General features: G+C 29.4%; 1 long non-coding RNA gene across 2 annotated transcripts; it reads right to left on the reverse strand.

The window, feature by feature from the left end:
* Window positions 1-13,515: 13,515 nt before the first annotated feature.
* On the reverse strand, window positions 13,516-14,742 carry LOC113370527. Of its 2 annotated transcripts, none has more exons than XR_003366572.1 (6): window positions 14,584-14,742; window positions 14,278-14,519; window positions 14,087-14,199; window positions 13,863-14,018; window positions 13,642-13,786; window positions 13,516-13,556 (listed from the first exon to the last, which is right to left on the reverse strand). It is a non-coding gene; the product is annotated as an uncharacterized LOC113370527 (long non-coding RNA). The 2 variants fall into 2 exon arrangements; XR_003366573.1 differs by having other exon boundaries at window positions 14,278-14,469; window positions 14,584-14,713.
* Window positions 14,743-14,855: the final 113 nt, after the last annotated feature.

The following is a 14,855-nucleotide window of genomic DNA, read 5'->3' on the forward strand; positions in this document are numbered from 1 at the left end:
GAGCATAGTCAGTTTATTTGATATGTGTTATTTGTTTGGTTTTTGATAATACATATAATTGCTCAAAGTAAAATCGGACCTTTGTGCCCCGCACTGCCCCAGATGCAGTTTCCTTAAGATACAAAGCATGCTTCTTACAAGCGCTTCGTAAAATTTTTAAGCATATAATTGTTTTATTAGATGTATTGTCATTCATAAGTTTGATTCAAGAGTTTTTTATTTAGCTTACACGTGGTTGAGGTAAAAAGGACCAACTGAGCCTTCACCCCGTCGAATAAAAATAAAAATAATGAATAAAAAAGTAAATCAAGTCAAAAAGAGCTATTTTACAAGAGATAAATTAAATTAATAGTTATTCCAACCCTGCTGATGATCATTTTTAAACAAAATACTAGATCTAGATTGCATACACAGTTGTATTTGCAAAAACGTCCCCATTATATTTTTATCTTGGTTGAGGTATACATTGGTTGAATAATGTAGCTATTACTTCCCTAAAATCCCTCCAAAATTAAAAATAAAACATTTGATCTGTTTTTCCCTTGCCTGTACCATTTTACCCCGCCTATGTGGTTAAAACACCCAGGTGACAAAGTTTGAAAAATATCAAAAAACATTTCTACAATTAGAAATGAGCTGTAAGTTTTATTGAGCATATTTGGTATTTGTGTAATTGGTTTGGTTTTTAGAGCATAATTACCAAAAGTCAAAATAGACCTTTGTGCCCCACGCTAACCTATATCGAATATGAGAAAAAAGAATGAGATATAAAATGATAAGAACGAATCGCTTTAATTTAATTTGTAATTTTTATCGTCAATCTAAAATTCCATATCAGAGGAAGAAACGTGCTTTTCTATACGATGATCGGATTGTCCGCCCGTTATTTTAATTACAAGTCAACGCAAAAAACAAATACCAGAATGTAAAAACTCCATTTGAAAAATAAATATTTTGTTTGTGAATAATACTACAGTTGTTTGCTTTTTGGCAGCCATCCGATTGCCATTAAAAATGGGTAAGAAAAATTTCATCAAAGTTTCTTTGTAAACAATGAACAGACAGTAAATTCAGCAAAGCAATTTTAGATTCGGTTTTAAATTCAGAGCCAAGATATTTAGTTATACAACAATATTTGAAAAATATCTACATTTGTTTAAGAGAAAAAACTATTACAATAACTGGAGATACTTATTCTGCATATCAAAACGTTGTTTTTAAAATGGGTAACACCTATTACACGTAGGTTTATGAAATATTATAAAAATTAAAAACTTATATACATAACTAGCAAACCCGACGAACTCCGTTTCGCCACCAGATGGTTTCGTGAGAAAAATGAAGAAATTTTTTGTTTGTTTTATATTTGAAAAGGAAAAATTTGATCAGGAAGGAAAACCCGACTAATTTTTATATATATAGAAGATAATCTATTCGCAATTATTTAAAACAATTATTGATTATTTTTATTACTCGAAATTTTAATTACGGTGTGTGAAGTTCCAGCAATTTGCATTAAGGCACGATGCACCACTAATTTTCTTAGCTATAAACCTTTCCAACGAATGCAAAATTGTCGAAATCGGTTCGTGCATTCTAGAGTTATTTCGCCAGGAAGGAAAACCCGACATATTTTTATATATAGAAGATAATCTATTTGCAATTATTTAAAACAATTATTGTATATTTTTATTACTCAAATTTTTAATTACGGTGCGTGAATTTCCAGCAATTTGCATTAGGGCACGATGCCATGCAAGACTAATTTTCTTAGCTATAAACCTTGCGGAGCCCGAGACCTTTCCAACGAATGCAAAATTGTCGAAATCGTTTCGTGCGTTCTGGAGTTATTTCGTCAGGAAGGAAAACCCGACTTATTTTTATATATATAGAAGATGAGAATTCAAATATATATTTCATATAATAAGCAACATTCAAATATTTTTATATAAGTGTCAATGCATACTACATCGCCAGGATTCACTAACTTTACTCATTATTGCTACTCCTTATTACTTTAATATTGCTAAAAAATTAAAAATACATCATAATATAATTTCATTTGACCGTTCTTTTACTGATTAATGAGACAGAGATTCCCTGCTATATTTTATGTAAAACACCGAACAAAGCAAATTAAGAAGTTCAAAAAATGAAGTCGACGGTGTATATTAAAAATGTGGAATGAATCGAGGCAAGCCGACTAATAAACATGTGAGAAAAAGCAGAATATTATATATTTGCTTTTACCGTTTTATAAACACGAACAATGCCACCGCGTAAATGCTTTCCAAAAACTAAAATAAACGTGAACAGACATTACCACATAGATGGCTCAATTTCCATAAGAAAATAAGTAGCATATTCTTATATAAAACACAATTCACAAAAGTAGCTTGATTTAAAATTATTCATTATCTTGAAAATATAGTTCAGTCAATCGAGTCATATTAATAATCGTACTGATAATTTCAACAAGGCAGAAAAATTCATTTATAACGGCAATTATTCACTCGATAACACTGAAACAATATAATAAATATATTCTGGAATTCATCCACAACCTATGACAATTAATTAGTTGATTTCACATTTCAGAAAAAGTGTATGTAATCAACAATAGCTTTTTTAAACTACGTCAGTCAGCATCAAGTGCACTTGCACTTGCAACGCCCGCACTAGAAAATTCAAAGAGGCCAAACACGCGCAAACACGATGGGACATCTACATTCATAAATATCGATCGAAGGCACGTCGAGTAGGGGAAAGTGGTAGTAAGACGGTTGGTTTCAAAAACCCTTTGCAGTTTAACAACGTCTAGTTGTGCAGTGTAAAAGAGCGGATTTTTATTCTATCAATTAATATAAATATTAAATTCATAACAAATTAATTTAAATTGCATTATTAGTTGCAGTTCGCTGATGTTTCAAACCGATCGAGCTTTCAATTTGTTCTGCATATTGGTTACGCGAAAAATAGGTGCTGAGATATGAACTAAGTCAGTAAATCAGTAAATATATAAATATTTAATTAGGGTAAAAAATTCCACCACTGATATCTCAAAAACCAGTAAAGTTAAAAAAGGTTTAGCAGCAATATTTGAAAGTAGAGGAAAATAGATATATAACCAGCACAAAGGACTATCAGGAGAAAAACAGCAATGTTTGAAAATTTTTAACAAAAGTATTTTTTGACTTCCCGTAGGGTAGTTATAATAATGGGTCGTAAATCGAAAATGAAAATGTTTGCATATCTTCACGTTTTGAAGGTTTCTGAACATTTTGGCATACCTCAGACCAAATTGATGTGTGTGTGTGTTTTATATGTCCGCATTTTTTCGTCCACGTTTTCAGGCGCACCAATCAACCGATTTGAATGGTACAAAAAACATGTGATTCCTATTGAAAGGTAGATGTGCTGATTAGTTTTTGGCAAAGGCAGATCCAGCCGTTACGGAGATACGAAGCGAAGAGTGCAGAAAATAAAAATCGAGGTTTTGAGAGAACGGAGTATCCGATTTGAATGATCCAAAAAACATTCAGTTCGTAATGATGAGGGGAAGTGTTGATTAGTTTTTGGCAAAAGCAGGTCCAGTCGTTTCAAAGATAAGGAGCTAAATGTACAAAAAATTGCAGTTTAAGCATTCGATTTGAATGATTCAAAAAACGTTGTGCTTGTGTTGGAAAAACAATTGCTTATGGAGAAAAAAATTCATTCATTTTTTTTTCAAAAAAAAATTTTTTGTATGTCGAAAATAATTGATATTTTAATTTTAATTCTTGGTAAAGTTCTAAAGCACACTTATATACTTTAAATTTAACATTGCAATTCAGTTTATATAATTCTTATAAATATTAGACAATTTTACAGTATTTATAATAATCTATTCGAGAACATATAATATTCCTTGAACATTCCGTTACGGTACGGAAAGTTCTAGCAATTTGCCTTAAGACACGATGCCATACACCACTAGTTTTCGTTATTCGTTATGGTTGTGAGCACTGTTGCTTAGTTTACGAGACCTTAATTTATTTTTTAAGTACACGTTATTTAATTTAATAAGATGTATTGTTATATTCAAGTTAGATTCAACAGTTTTTTTAATATTCAATCTGAAAATGCTTACATGCTGCCGGGGTAAAAAGGACTAACTAAACCTTTACCTTGGCAAAGGCGCAAACAAAAAAAAATAGAAAATAGAACAATAAATTAAGTTAACAAAAGTAATTTTACAAGATATACGTTAAATTAATACTTATTCTAAATATGCTAATGATTATTTCGAACAAAATACTAGATCCAGGTTGTATACAGTGCTATCTCTGTAAAAATGTACCCATGAAATTTATATTTTGCATTGGTCTAGTATTTCAAAAAAAACTTTAAAATTAAAAATAAGAAATTGTATCTGTTCGTACAATTGCTGTCCCTTTTTACTCAGCCTTTGAGGTAAAAAGGATCAGGTGACAAATTTATAATCAGCATAAAGAACACATCTCTACAATGATGAATTAGCTGCAAGTTTTACTGAATATATTCAGATAGTTGATTGTTTATGTCGTGTTTGATATGTGTAATTTGTTATGATATAATTCTTTTGGTTTTCATGATATAATAATTATATGAAAAATTTAGGGTACGGCGGAGCACATGGGTCCAAATTGACTTTGAGCAATTATATTATAATTAATTATAACTGAAATAAAGGACAAAATGGTAACGCTCATCAAATGTTCAATTTCAAGATTGAATATATAGATTTTGCAAAATATCTCCATAAGACTTATAAAATTACTTGTAATCGAGCAAAAATAAAGGTTTGATGTAAAAGAATATCATTATCAAAAAGATAAAAGAAGAAAATTCCAAATGCTAATCAATTATACACAAAGTTAGTTGGAGAACGTTGCTAGCGCCTCGACTATAGCGTAGAGTAGCAGATCCTAGGCCCAGCTGTGCAGAACGCGCGTCGGGATTTCGTTTATGGGTTACTGGGACATTCTGGGTCAAGGCTAGACACAATTGAATTCTTGTTTCATTTGAAAATTTATATAAAAATTTAATTATTTAATATTGAAGTATGTAAAATGAATTTATTTCATTTTTATGATTATCCCGTGGGTAAATCCACGATCGATAATAAAATGTCCATTGGATTACCCAAAATTTTTAATGTACTTCTTAATTACTTTTTAATGTAACTTCCCTAAGAAGAAGTTTTATGATTTCACTAAAAAATCCGATTTGCTAATTATATGTTTCCTCAACCTGTAAAGTCATTCAGAATCAAATGCAAACCAAATTTAGAAAACACATGTGTGTACGTGTTTATGTGTGTGTATGTGAGTCGATTTTTGACCTTTTGACGACGATTTCTCAAAAACGGCTGGACTAATTTAAAAGCCATTCGATGTACATGTATATAAAAATTCAGAAAAGTTTAGAGTTTTGTCGCGCGCTTGAGCGATTTGATTTATAATCTATGCCGAAGATTATGTACTTTCTGTGTTGTTTCGTAGATAGCTACTGATTACAGTTTACGTCTATTACGTCCACGTGTTAAGCAAATTAATTTGATTTATACAATTACAGATATAAGTATGTTTCTAAGATATCGATAAAAGAATTGAAAACTGTTTTTAATGAAAGCGAAATCTTTATTTTTGTAATAGACATTTTATCTAAATTTAGCTATTTAGATAAATGTTCAACTGTTTATTTCGAAAATAAAGAATCATATTTAATGAAAAACGATTTTCAATGTCTTTCTAATCCTTGTTGCTAAATTTTATTTCTTACGCGTATCGGGAAGTTTTTTACCTTATTTGTATTAAGTAACATTTAGAAATACGTTTTGATTATATAATTTCTAATAATATACAATAAACCATTGAAAGATAGTAATGAAGGATTTTTTTCTTTTTATTTATCTCTGATATGAACGAACTCGGAACAACAGGGCTAAGAATTTATTCAATTGATTAAACATATGTTTTGAATCATATATATGATTCCTTTAAAGTGATTGATAAAATTCAAGCTTTTTTAATCAATTTATTTGTTTTACTTAGCTTATTTTTTACTGTATGATGTATGTGAGCTAAGTAAAGAGGTAAAAGCGCGATTGAATCAAAGCGATTAAATAATATTAACCTAATCTTCATACACTCACAACGATTTATAATTTTTCAAAAAAAACCGTTGCCTATCAAAAAAAATATTTTATCTTTTAGCAACATCTCTCTAAATTTGAAAATTTTTGTAGAAGCGTAACTTGAATAAAACAATGGACGGCGGCTAATACGTGAAATGTCAAATGTTTTTGACAGATGATGTTCAATTACTTTTAATAGGATGTTTTACGTGAATATTATTTGATTATGAATAAATTATAGTAAGTAGTTTGGTTTGTAGTTTTACTTATATACAAACACGTTATTTAACGGGTCGTAAGTGTTACTAGAAACTCAAAATATCAACTTTTTTAAAATGTTAATTTGAAAATGCACTTTTTAGCATATTTTTCTCAAACACGGTGTTCGGAAAGATCTCATTTGTATTATTATATACTGATTGGTATTTATAAAACATTTTCTAAGTTATATTATTTTTTATTTATGTTATTTAAATTCAGAACTTATCTTTGGTATCGATCAAATGGACATTTTGTCGAATAACATTTTCCCAGTTATAATTTCCCAGAATTTATCGAAGAATAGATAGTAATATATGAAGGTCCGCGGTTAAAAAGGTCCACCACCGATGTGTCAAAAAACAGTAAAATTAAGTATTACTTTAATTAATCGAATGTTACTTGAAACTTTTCAAAAAGCAGGTCAAAGAAGAAATACTTAATTCATTTTCTATCTCTCCTCGCAGAAATTTGAAAATTTTATATAAGTTCAGTATTAGTATAAGTTTAGTATTATTTACAATTATACACAAAATCCAGAATCCAAAAAGAAACAAAATCAATAAGTAGAAAGACCAAGAAAGACTTGGCTTGGATTACACCATATTTTCTATAGAAAGTGTATAAAACTTGCAGTTTGATTGTATTGACAAAATGTAGACAAACTAATTGGGTTTGGTGTTTTTACAATACATCATTGTATATAGCATTGAAACAACACATGCTTATACACTTAAACCATTAATATTTTTGATTCTTTAAAATTGTTGAGAATATACCTAACTTAGCAAAACAACGTTTGCCGGGTCAGCTAGTATATGTATATATATATATATATATATATATATATATGAACTTTTAATGAAAAAGTTTAATGCATACTCTGTACTAAAGATTAGATGGTTAAACAATGAATAACCATTCACAAGACATGCTATTTATAATTATGTGCTATTTTCATATGAATGTGTTTGTTATTTGTATACAAAAACAATTGCATAAGATGTATAGAAAGTCTGCGATAAATCGAGAAAATAATACAAATAAAGGTATTTCGTAATCGTTGGATAAACTTCATACGCATTTAAAAAATTATGTTCATGTTTAGTAATAACTACTGCATATTGCATTTTTTTTTTGAAAGCAGAACAATAAACAAATAATATATATAAATAAAATTTAATAAATGACGTTATGCCTGTAATGCTAAAATAAATATATGAATACATCGTTAAAAATAAATTTGTATATGTTACATATATAAATTTTCTAGATATGTATATGTATATATATATATATATATATATATATATATATATATATATATGTGTATATATATATATATATATATATATATATAGCAAACGTTTCGAGTTCTAGTTTGTCTCATCTCAAATACTCATCATAAATAACAGTGTCCATTGACGGGTCAACCCCAGAAACCCCATAAATTTATGCGTCTTGTCATTCAGCCAAAAGCTAGCCGACACGCACTCAGGGCTACGTGTGCGGATTAATTGCCGAAGCGAAGCGATAAGCTCAAGCTCTCTTCTTGGCTGCACGAAAAGCTTCGAAAGCTCTCAAGATGAACGTAGTATCGCAAAAGCGCGATTGTAAGCTCGATGTAATCTGGGCGTAGTATATTTGACTTATGTTGTCGATCGGTATGTTTATAGACAATTTTTAAACTAAACTAGTGGGGCGAATGGCTTCGTGCCTTAAGGCAAATTGCTGGAACTTTCCGTACCAAAAATTATTATTTTTTTGAAAACGATTTAACATTTAAACGATTAACACTATAAATTTGACAAAAATTACTTTTTTTGAAAAAAAATTTTTTTTTATTGAAAAAAAATGTTTTCTTTATTTTGACATATTTTGGAAATTTTGATCTTTTTTTCAAAGCAATCGTACTGCTTTAACTGCATAGAGACGAAATGTCAAAGCGCGTAAGCGCCGCGTCGACGTCTAACGGATAAACATTGGTACGGAACCCATAGGAATGTAAACAAAATTTATATTTATTGTTAAAATCTCTATAAAATATCTGATAATTTAATGTGCATATGTCTAATGATCATTTTTAACCGCCGAATTGCATTTTTTTTTACTTTTTTCATTAGATTTCCGAAACCGCTAGACCTACCATCATAAACATTTGATCAATCCTTCATCTTGTCAATACAAGTAAAATGTTTTTTGAATTATTAAAATGGGACGCTCCATTCTCTTAAAAACTGAGTTACCATTTTTGGCACTTTTTGCCCCGTATCTTCGGAACGGCTAGACCTGCCTTCGTCAAAAACTAATGAGCATGTCTCCTTATCAATACAAATCGAATGTTTTTGAATTATTCAAATCGGTTGATCGGTGTTTGCGAAATCATCGACAAAAAATTTTATCCGCACACACACATACATCCATTTTTTCTAAGATATGCCAAAATGTTCAGAAGGTTTTGAAACGTAAAGATATATAAAATTTTCATTTTCGATTTTTTGCGATTACTATAACTTGCTCTACGGGAAGTTAAAAATTACAATATAAGAGCCGTAATATTCTGCATAAATGTCAGGTTTATTTTTGAAAACTCATTAACTCCACCATATTGAGCAGTTGTTTCACTGATGTTATATTTTAACTAAACTTTAAACTTGGTAATAGAACCAAGTAATAAATCTGGAAGTAGAGAATATAACTATGACAAAACAGTTTTTAATTCCGTCACGTTTTCAAGAAGTGCTTTTAGAATAGAGATAAGATTTTATCAAGATCATGTTTATTTCATTACAATTACATTATTGTAAGTTACAACAAAAAGATTATTTTTAAAGTAACTATTTAGAATTGTTAAGGTACTCGACCTTTAGAGACATTTGCCAGATTCTCTCTAAAACTCCACAAATCGTGAAATCAATTTTCAGTAGTAAGCAGTAGTGTAATTTGAATAGAATTCAACTTCATGTTTCGAAAAATGTTTCAATTTGAGTTTTATTTGATTTCAACTACTAATTGTAAGTAAAATGATTGAGAGTTACACCAAAAGCAACAATATTCTATTTTTAATAAAGTAAAACAGAGTAGTATAGAGCGGGGCACAAAGGTCGAATTTGACTTTGAGCAATTATATTGTGAAACCAATTAGTTCGAGCCTCATAAATTTCATACATCTATCTTCTTCTACCTGACACCAATAAAAAAATTCTCCTACTCCAGTTATTTAAGCTCAAATTAGGTAAGAATCTCGGAATTCGAGATACCCAGCTGTGAGTCTGTAAATACCCTAAAATAGCACCCTTAAAGTTGTCTCAAAACCTACATGTGATACGTACACCCTACCATACGTAGGTTTTGAGACAACTTTTAGGATGCTATTTTAGGGTATTACAGACTTACAGCTGGGTATTTCGAATTCCGAAGTGAACTTACTATAATGACTGGACTACTAAGCTAGCTAGTTTTAATAATACATATTTTAATTTTAAATAACATTTTAATAATAAATTATATCAGTCCTTCTAGGTAAAAGATTGTTCGTATGTAGTGTAATTAATTGACTTTTTAATGAACATTGTGTCGGGCGTCTACACAATTAAATCACAACAATTTACACATATCAAACAAAAAACTACCTGACTATGTTCAATATAACTCCCAGCCATCTCCCAGCTGATTCATCATTATAGAAATGTTTTTTTTTTTAAAAAAAATTTGTCAGTTGTTCCTTTTAACCCCATAGGCTGGGTAAGAGAGGACAGCCATTGGGCAAACCAAATTTAAAAGGATTTTATGAAATAATAGGTACATTATTCAATAAATGCAAAATATAAATTTCGTGGGTACATTTTTAGAGAAATAGCAATGCATACAACCTTGAATTATTATTTCGTCAGAAATAATTATCAGCATAGTTAGAATAAGTATTTGTTGAACTTATTTCTTGTAAAATTGCTTTTGTTAACTTAATTAACTTCCCGTGGGGTAGTTATAGTAATGGGTCAAAAATCGAAAATGAATTTTTTTGCATTTCTCCAAGTTTTGAACGTTTCTGATCATTTTGGCATATCTAAAAAAAAAGGATGTGTGTGTGTTTTGTGTGTCTGCATTTTTGATTAACGTTTTCGGGCATGTAAGCTTTTATAGAGGCTATATAAAAAAATGTTGATTCTAAGTTGAAAATTAAATAACGAATATCTAAAAGTTATAATAAGGTCTCATAAACTAAATAACAGTGCTTACAACCAAAAAACGAACAACTAAAGAAAATATTTTTGTTATGGATTTTTAAACATTGCCGTTTATCTCCTAATAGCAACGTCGTAAGAATTGAGATGATGGCGGATTATATATCTTTATCTCTATACTTGAAAAAAAATTCTTAAAAAACTCGCAACTTTACTAGTTTTTAAGACAGCGGAGGTGGACCTTTTAACCCTTAATCCCTACTCTACCCTACTCATTTTCAAACAAAAATTATAATTACATTTGGAAATGTGAATTTTGATACTTCAATATGCCAGAAAAGTTTTGGTTTAACAAGATATTTTTAAAGTTATTTAAAACGTTCACGTGAAACTGAATTTCAAATTGAATTTATGAACATATTTTCATAATAAAAACTGTTCAAGCAATAATTTATGCATATTCACACTACCGGAAACATCAAGGTCCTTCCATATCTAATTTCTTATATATCAATTCATAGGCGTTACAAAACGCCAAATAGTAGTAAGTAAAAAAGAGTTAAGAGTTAGCATTTAATAGTAAATTATTTGAAATTATTGTTTTGATTCGATATTGATTTATTAATTTAAAAAAAAAATGAAGTAGAAAACTAATATTCTGCAGAAGCAAACTAATGAGATTGCATTTTTAAAAACAAACTTCAAATACATAACTGAATTCAAATCTATACTTATTAAATCGGAAATATCATGCTACATCTGGATTATTTAAATATAATAATTACACTTTAATGTTTTTTATATATTGACAGGTGACAAATAAATAAATGTGATAAAATTTCACCCAAACCTTTCATTCCTAACTAGTAATATTACAAGAAAGTTGAGTTGAGTAACATGTGAACTACTGCAAAATGTTCACTTTCAATAAAAACAAATTATATAAATATATATATATATATATATATATATATAGCGAGAGGTTTTTCTTCAGATGGTGAAATAATATGATAAAAATATGATAATATGATAATATGATAAAAAAAAAAAATTTTTATCATATATATATATATATATATATATATATATTAACAAAGTCTAATAATCGGGCATAACATCAATAAAAAACATGAATTTCTCATGAATGAAAGAAATTCATGTTTTTTATTGATGTTATGCCCGATTATTAGACTTTGTTAATACATATGTCAACATCAAATTCAGAATCATACAAAATATATATATATATATATATATATATATATACAACGTATATAAAATTTAGCAATCAATAACTCTTGCCACTCAGCATATAACGAAACAACTTACATAATTAAGCATATTTTAAATATCCGTCCGAAGTTTTCATTGAATTAAATACAATCACAAACAAAACAATAACAAATTGTGAAAGGGCTAATTAATAAATAATCAATACGTTTTAAGGTTAAAAATAGCTTAGTTCATGAAATTACCTGAAAACATTTAACATTTCGAATAATAAATTACATACGTCGCATAAATAATAAATGCACCATATAAAAAACAATGACTTTTGTGTTACTTACATTTCTCCAATGTCAAGCTCTCTGACACTTGCACACAAAAATTGTTCACACATAAATATGTTAGCACGCAATATACTGTTTATCTACAATGGTACGAATTAGTAAATATCCCAGAATTGATAATCGGAAATTTGTAATAAATATATAAACGCGAATCACCGGCAATTTTGTTCAATTTTTGTACAGTGTTTTATCTACGATCCAGGCTGTAAATAGAATCATATGCGACTGACGATTTGAGCGTTTGACGTAGCGTTCGTGTTCAGAAATACGGGTCGGTAAGAAAGTACTCTATGTTTTCAAACAAATCTCGGCGATCGCTCCAATGGTGCAAAGCCTTGCATGGAATTTCAGTTTTTGATTATCACTTTATTATTATATTGTCTAGGATCACTTTATTATTATATGTCTATTATTATTATTATTATACACTTTATTATTATATTGTCTAGGATCACTTTAAATTAAAGTTGTTAATGCTATCGGCTATAACCAAATAAGGCTTATTAGAAAATGAAACATATATTAATCAGATCTTTACATGATATATTAATGATTGCTTTAATAATAGTAATTTTTAGAATAATATGTTTAATTTATCACATAGCCCACATGATAGTTCCAAGAGGTCTTATAAATACAATTATATCATATATACCCAGTAAACATGCGATATGGCCACAACATCGTGGCAATATTTTATTTAGGTCGTGTGACATGCGGTTCCCATATTCATTTTCCTCGATATTACATGGATACGGCCGCAAATTTATGTAACTATCGAACAACTATCGAGGTTCGGTCTCTGGCGCACGTGGCGTTCGTGATACATGAAAATCGACGTTGACCCACATATGTTTGTTTATTATGATAAGACCGTCTGACGTAAGGCGTTAACCCCAGTCATGACGTCATTGGCGAATGAAAACGATTCGGTCATGACGTCATACAAAATGGCGACTCAGTTATGACGTAATAGCACCTGAAAGTGATGACGTAATGCAATTAATATTCTTTTCTGTACGAATAAGCATTTATTTACGTGAATAATAAGAAATTTTACAATATTTAAATATTACAAATTAGAATTGTAGTTTAGAAATTATAAAATTTTAACATGAACTATACTAGAAAACTATTTACAAATTATTCAATCTTAACATATTAATAACAGTATATTTAATGAAAATTGTTGTATATCTAATGAACGTAATTCTATTTTTGGGGCGTGAAGTGTGAAGTGTTGCATAAGTATTCTATCGCCACTTCCTTATACATCAAACAGCCTGCCTATTTTTCATTATTTCATTCTATCGCCAGTTCATTGCATCAAATGCCAGGATACAGATTATGCACATATGACATACTGCCCCAAATTTTGGAAGTTTTCTAAAACAAATTCAAACATAATGTGATTTACTGTATATAATATAATATATATATATATACAGCTACCATATGTGTAGCTACCTACATGTTCAGTGTACAAATCTCCATCATCTTAAAGTCGCTTTTACATATACATTTTTAACACTGACTGATTTCATTCTATCGCCAGTTCAATACATCAAATGCGAGGATACAGGATATTCATATATGATGTACTTCTTGGAAGTTTTCTAAAACAATTTGAAACATAATGTGTTTTATTGAATCTAATAATATATATACCACTCCATATGTGTAGCAACTTACATATTCAGGAGACAAATCTAAATCGTCTTCGAGTCGCTTTTGCACATACATTTTTTTTAACCTGATTGAATTCATTCTATCTTCAGTTCATTATACATCAATACATCAATCAAGTTCATGCATATATGACATACTGTTCCCAATTTTAGAGGTTTTCTAAAACAATTATAATGTATTTGTTACCAAATAATATATATACAGCAACTATATATGAATCAACTTACATATTAAGAAGATAAATCTCCATTATCTTCAATTTGCTCCTAAACATACATTATTTGAGCCTGTCTAAAGATCTGTATATTGTTCATCGTTTCATTCCAATTTTGTACGACTTCTGAAATAAATATGAACATGGCATACGTGTTTACTGTATATATATATTTGTATAGCTATTATATTTGTAGTGACTTACATATTCAAACAATCATTCTCGATCCGCTTCTCAACCGACTAATTTAAGAGATTTAAGAAGTGAGGTTATGTCGAACACATGGATATGTTAATGTCTTAATTTAGTAAAATAATTATTTTAACCTTGCTAAACGATCCTTATTATTGTCCTCAGATTTTGTAAGATATGCTATTTGGTTACCTCCTTTGTCATCTAAAGAAATCGACATAAAATAACGTTTCTTCATCCCAGGATATAATGCACTAAATGGAATTCAAAATCGTGAAGTAATTACATATCTATATAAATAATATATGATATACTTACGGTGTCATTTTTCTACACTTTTCTACAATTATCATAAACAAGTTGCTTAACTAAACGAATGTAATTATTATACTAAAGAAAATATAACTTGATGCATGATAAATTCGTGACATTTTGCGCCATCTTGTACGCGGTTAGGTTCATTAGGTTAGCTTTCGTCAAAGAAACAGTCGGTTCCACCAGTGGCCACAGCGCGCTGATGTAAAGCTTTCTTTGTATGGTCACACACACCAGCAAACAACGCACACAACGCAGCGCACGACGCGTTTGCT

This window comes from Ctenocephalides felis, unplaced genomic scaffold, assembly GCF_003426905.1.
Source record: "Ctenocephalides felis isolate EL2017-DRISC unplaced genomic scaffold, ASM342690v1 CF-g0.4_SCAFFOLD_01492, whole genome shotgun sequence".
Lineage (NCBI taxonomy): Eukaryota > Metazoa > Arthropoda > Insecta > Siphonaptera > Pulicidae > Ctenocephalides > Ctenocephalides felis.